Genomic DNA, 6,236 nt, shown 5'->3' with positions numbered 1-6,236 from the left:
TCTTCTGAAATGGTACATGAAATCTAGTAACTGGAAGCCATTATAAACTTAATTGCAAGTAATATTTAAAACAAAGCAGTTGAATGTAAACTTAATTACCTCTTAAATTAACTAAATTATCATGGAATCACAGAATTAGCCAGGTTGGAAAAGACCTCTGAGATCATCAAGTCCAACCCTTGATCCACTACCTCTGTGGTTACTAGACCATGGCACTAAGTGCCACATCCAAATGAAAATATAAATCTTATTTTGTGTCTGGAGCATTTTGTAAAATATCATTCTTGTATTTTATATAAATCGTAATATTAGTAAATTTAAATTGGTAGAAGAAAAGCATGCATAGACGAAGAAATCTCTCAAGTCACTTCAGTCTGAAAATATTATATAGCATTTACATGTCTCCTTAATCTTAGAATATTGATCTTTTTTTTTCTACAGGAGAAATGTTATGCAAACTGGCATACCTTAGCTTTCTTGAAGATTTCAGTTAATGAGCTACTTACCTAAATGATCATCTTAAGAGACACAAATCAGTTGCTAAACCCCGACTTTCCAAGTTATTTATAATGATAAATTCAACCGCTGTGAATTATAATGTACAATAAACACATCTGATGGAAATCAGCTGTAAAATCAGAATGATAAGCAATATTCTTTCCTTTCCCTACATAGACACTTGTTTTCTATCATTATAATTCCTCTAATGAAAGGGGTGTGGAGGCAGGCTGACGCTTATCTCCTGTGCTGCACTGTGGTCCATGTGGAATAGTTATAAATGAATACACTAGTGAATCGTTTCAAGGGGCAAAAAATCCTCTTCCTTTATCTGGGAAGAACTAGATCCATTTCTTCCACCTCTTTTCCTGATAATTTGTTTTGGACTAACAGCAAATTTAGAAATAGGAGTAAAAAGAGATGCTCTGCTCTACAACAATTTAACCCACTTAAAAGGAACATGGGAAGCAGCTCAGTCTACTGATGTTTTTTCCAATAGGTATCACCCTGGAGTGAGGAGAATACAGATACTGTGCATCAAAAGATTAAAAACAGATCTTGGAACTCAGTTTTAGAGGCTAATCCTCCCGGCATCTCTTTTAATAGTGCCGTAAATAAATTGCCTTAGTAGACATTTTTCTGTTTTGTTATTGTCCTGCAAAATTGCAATCTTGGTAACAGGCAGATCCCCTCTGTGACTTGGCTCTGATTAATGAAAGATGGGAATTTATTTTTCTTTTATGACATTACATTAATGTAATTTTGAGCTAAACAGTAGATTTTGAGCTAAACATACATATGCAATTTAGGGTTTTACATCAACTGGAGATAAACAAAGCCAAGTGCCTGTATTGCCAACACTATTATTTTTATGTGCTCTATTAATTATCTATCCTCACATATAGGGGAATTCTTTTGGTGACTTAGTCATGTGACAAGTCATGTTGTACCCCATCATTTCCATAGGGCTTAAATAATGATTGAAGAGAACTGTTTGGTTACTTATTACTAACTTCTTTTATTACTATGGGCTCCCTTCAATAAAACAACAATAGGGAGCAAACGACAAGCTCAGGCTTTCTCACTGAAGTGTTTGCTCCTACTGGTAACTGAGAAAGTCCAAAGGGTATAGGATGCACTCTGTTTTCAATGATCCTCTCTGACAGATACCTTTTAGTCAGTATGCTATGAGTCCTTGGTGTCGGAGGAAATTGACTTTTCCTATACCTATGGGAAATAAGAAGTCAAGACATCTAGGAGTGGGCTGTGGAGCTCTCATTGTCTAAGTTATGGTTATATGGATCTAGTCTCTTAAGAAATTAATTTGTTTTACAAAGGCTGTTGCATAATCATTTCATAGAAACATTTTGACTTACCCATGCAGCTGGTTGGATTTAAGGTGGCACCATGAAAAGGAAAAAGTCCTATTAAAAACCCTACAAAGTAGGAAATTAAATGTAGCTGGCTGTGCAAGACCATGTAAAATTACGTAAGAGTCAGCAAATATTAATATCATAATAATATCATAGAATCACAGAATGATGGAATGGTTGAGGTTGAAAGGATATATTCTGGCCCATCATCCAGATCATTAATGAAGGTGCTGAAGAGGAGGAATGGACTTATTAGTGACCCTTAGGGTACACCCCTAGTTTCTGGCCTCCAGCTAGACTTTTTACCAATAATCACCACCCTATGGGCCTGGCCAGTTTTCAATCTGCTCCATTCATCCAGTTTTCAATCCACTTCATGATCTTTTCATCCAGTCCCATACTTCTTTATTTTCCTTGTGAAAATCTTATGAGAGTATGAGAGACAGTGTTAAAAGCCCTACTGAAGTCTAGGTAGACAGTAACCACTGCTCTACTCTTGTCTATCAGGCCAGTCACTTCATCATAGAAGTTTATAAACTTTATACTTTGTCTAATGGAAACAGATTAGTCAAAAAGTCCTTACAGGTAGACATAATCTTTTTCCAAATTTAGTCTTTCAATGCAGTAGTGTGGAAGTAGTAAATAATGAAGATGATCAAAAAATCTGCAGAAGACTTGTAGAACATTGTGTCTTATGTTTATCCAGTGTTTTCCCCCTTGCTGAATGGGTATTAATGCATTGTAGAGGACAGAGAGTGCACAGTGTGGAAACATGAATGAGTTAATGATTTAAAGAAAACCATACACTTTGCAATATTTATAGATTTTGAGAGCTCAGTTTTTCCATTTGAACACTGCACTAACGCATTTTTTTATCTAGCAGTTTAAAATACTCCCATTTTGGAGTGAGGATTTCTTTGTGAGGTTCCTAGAAGGGACTTGCTTGATGTTCCTCCTCTTTCCCTGTCCTCCTTCATCTGGTACCTGAGAGACCATGAAATTTGGACACCATGCGTGACGTAGTCCACCAAAACATGAGCTACAGGGATTAAGGCAGGATACAGGCAGCAGTTCAGGACTCTGAAATTTGCTGTCAGTTTTGTACAAAGCATGAGAGGAAGGTGACATTGTTAATGGTGCTCACTGGTGGCAAAATGAACAGACAAAAGTTTACTGGTGAATCAGAGACTTTCACCATGCTGGAGTAATTGCTTTGCACAAGTTTTTGGGGAAGTTAAGACTTATGAAGTCACCCACAGGGGAATAATTCGTTTTGCAAAAAGTAGCCAGATGGGAGTTGTTTAATAAGATCGCTAATTAAATGTGTTGATAAGGAATTTAACAACACCCTTTGTGCATCATTTGCATTATGATACTTTGAGATCACAGTACTGTATATTCTGTTTCGCCAGACCTAACTCATAATCTGATTGGGTAGCAGCAAGCGGTATTTTTCTCGTGCTGTCCTTATTTATCCATGTGTTGGGTTCAAATAGAGTCCTTGTGGCCTCATTAACGTATCTCATTTGTACATCCCCCTCACAGTGAGAAATAACTTCGTGTAGTCTTTGATTAGAGCTAATGAGAGAAAGTAACATGGGACTTCATTACAGTCACTCTGATAGAGAAGTCTCTCTGTAAATAGAAAGCAAGGAGGCTCTTCGGGAAAGTGCCACCTTTAGGTAATAGGACACTAGAGGAAAAAGTTATTTCTGAAACTTTCTGAGATGGGCTGTGCACAAAGCTGGTTTATGTTGTAGGTTATTAAGAACAAGGAGTCCTGTCTTCTACCTATAGATGAAGGTCACCAGGAATCTCTGTGTGGAAACTCCTTCTCAATTCTGCAGAGAATAAATATTGGTTACATCTTGGCTAGACTAGCTTGCCAGAGAGTTGTTGATCTACACACTGAAAATTGCTTCTACTATTTCCATTTACACTCAATAGATTGTGGTGATCTTGTGCAGCCACAATGTTTGGTTGCCTTCTCGACTGGTTTTGGCTGATATAGGGTTAATTTTCTTTATAGTGGTTTGTTTGGTGTTATGTTTGGGATTTGTGATGAAAAAGTGTTGATAAACATGCAATCTCCATGTTAGCTAAGACTGAGCACTGCTTACACAGTGTTAATGTCTTCTCTGTGAGTAGCCTGAGAGTGCACAAGAGTTTGGGAGAAGGCACAGATGGGAGATCTGATCCCAGCTGACCAAAGAGAAACTCCACAGCGTTTGATGTTATGTTCAGCAATAAAACCTTGGGAGAAGGAAGAACTAGGATGTTGGGAGTTATAGTGTTAGTCTTTCCAATTAACCAACCCTGTTTTCCTCTGGGTTGGAAGATCGCTGAAGATGTGCTTGCAGATAAGAAGTAGAGATTAATTCCTTAATTTGCTTTGCTTGCATGTGCGGCTTTTTCTCTACCTATTGAACTGTCTTTATCTAACCCACAATTGTTATCACTTAAGCAGTGGGGTTCTGGTTTCTATAGTTTTCTAATTAGGTTTGCACTAGGTCTAGAGACATACTCTATTTGAACTTCCATCTATCCTGCAAGCAAGTTGGGATCCCATTCACTCAAAAACTTCTACAACCAAAAAACAATGCCAGAGAGGTTCCAGAATAAGTGATAAAGTGACCAGCTGTGAACTCTGATAGAGCTGGAATTCTCTGGAAACTCAGTAATGTTTCCCAATTTTCAGGGAGATAGTCAATGGACAAAGGGAAATAAACAAATTCATTGACTTCCTGAAGGGACGATGTCAGTATGTGCTGAACTTACTAAATATACAGTAAAAAGTCTCAGAAGGGCAAAATTTGTCATAGACAATCTATCTTTTCTTCAATCTATAATATATTCTTCAATCTATAACACCAGAAGAAAGGAGGTATCACCTGGCAGCGCTTCTGAAACTGTTATTTTAACTGAGATGAAGGTGTCCAAGTGATGACACATTTTATTTCAGAAGGTAACACTGAGCATGAGAAAATTAACTGCATCAAGCCAGACTCACTGGAGATGAATGAAGAAGAGAATTACCCATTATTTATTAGAAATATAGATTTTTTTAAATTTCATCTTACTTTATTTCTCTGACATAAAGTATTACCATATTGCCATTAGCAAGGATCCACAGCACAAGTGAGGATGTGGGGTATATTTCATTGTTCCTTTTTATGCCATTCTGGAGAGTGCAAACTTTACAAGATGGCAATGAAACAGTAGGAGAGACAACCTCAGATTCTGATATTTTGCTCTGCTGAAATGTATCATCATTCAACTTTTATGCTTCACAGCATAGAGTGCTTCAGTCCTCTACAAATTTCAGAAAAGAAAGACAAGATAGACATATGACGTGCACTTATAAAAGGAACATAAATGGAGGGCATACTGCTGAGTGTAGTTCTTACTTCACTACAGTCATCAGTTTCTCTCCATGGTCGCTTCTCAGATACTAATCCTTTCCTGTCCATTGCCAGTACTGATCCTTCATAATCCAGCTGAGTTCAGCCACAAGATTTCTTCACAGTTCTCTGTCTGCTTTCCTCAAAGCTGTCACAGCATTGCCATCAGACAAAATAACAGTATCTCCAAGCTAGAGAAAAGTTCCCTAAGATGCAAATTGGCAAATATTTTACATCTAAACATTCATTAGATGTTAAAACCTGCATTCTCAGGTACAATGCAGCTTTTTTGTAATTGCTTTTCATTTCATACATCATATTCTTCCTTGTCTTTGATCTTGTTAAACATGCTTTTGGTCTCATAAAGGAACAAAGCCTTTAAGTGACAAACTCATAAGTGACAAGCACTAGTTGAAATGAAAACAGATAGAGCAGCACAACTTTTCTCTGTCTCATCTTCCCTCCATGGAGTGTGATGGTATGGCTGGTTATTGATCTGTTTTGTACTCTGCACAAATATTGAAGGGGAAGGACAAATTTTCAAGAGCTTTGGGTTATTACTCAAAGATGTAAAGAAATTCAAAGGGAAAGGTTTTTCCACTCTTTCTAGAGGACAACAAATGAACATAAATATTGTAATATAAATGCACCTTGTTCGAGGAATTAATCTGCTGTATCAGAATAGTTTTTAATGATTAAGATCAGGTATATAAACGATTTTAAGTTTTTTTAAGCATAAGTCTTGCTCTTCTGCGCATTGAAAATAAATAGATCTAATCAAAACATCACATACAAATCCCAGTCTGGAATGAAAGAAGATGTAAATCACAGTTGCTTATCTGCTTAAACTGGATTTGGTAAATGGGTAAACAAATAGGTGTTTCCTTCATTTTCAGCTCCTGAATCCAGGAGTTCAGCCTCCAGGCAAAAGTTTTAAGCCATGAATCCAACCATTTAAAGCATG

This window comes from Empidonax traillii, unplaced genomic scaffold (genome assembly GCF_003031625.1).
Source record: "Empidonax traillii isolate 1590-97213 ecotype Southwest subspecies unplaced genomic scaffold, ASM303162v1 scaffold542:size423868, whole genome shotgun sequence".
In the NCBI taxonomy this organism is placed as follows: domain Eukaryota; kingdom Metazoa; phylum Chordata; class Aves; order Passeriformes; family Tyrannidae; genus Empidonax; species Empidonax traillii.
The sequence above is the reverse complement of the archived record's forward strand: the minus strand, read 5'-3'. Positions refer to the sequence as shown.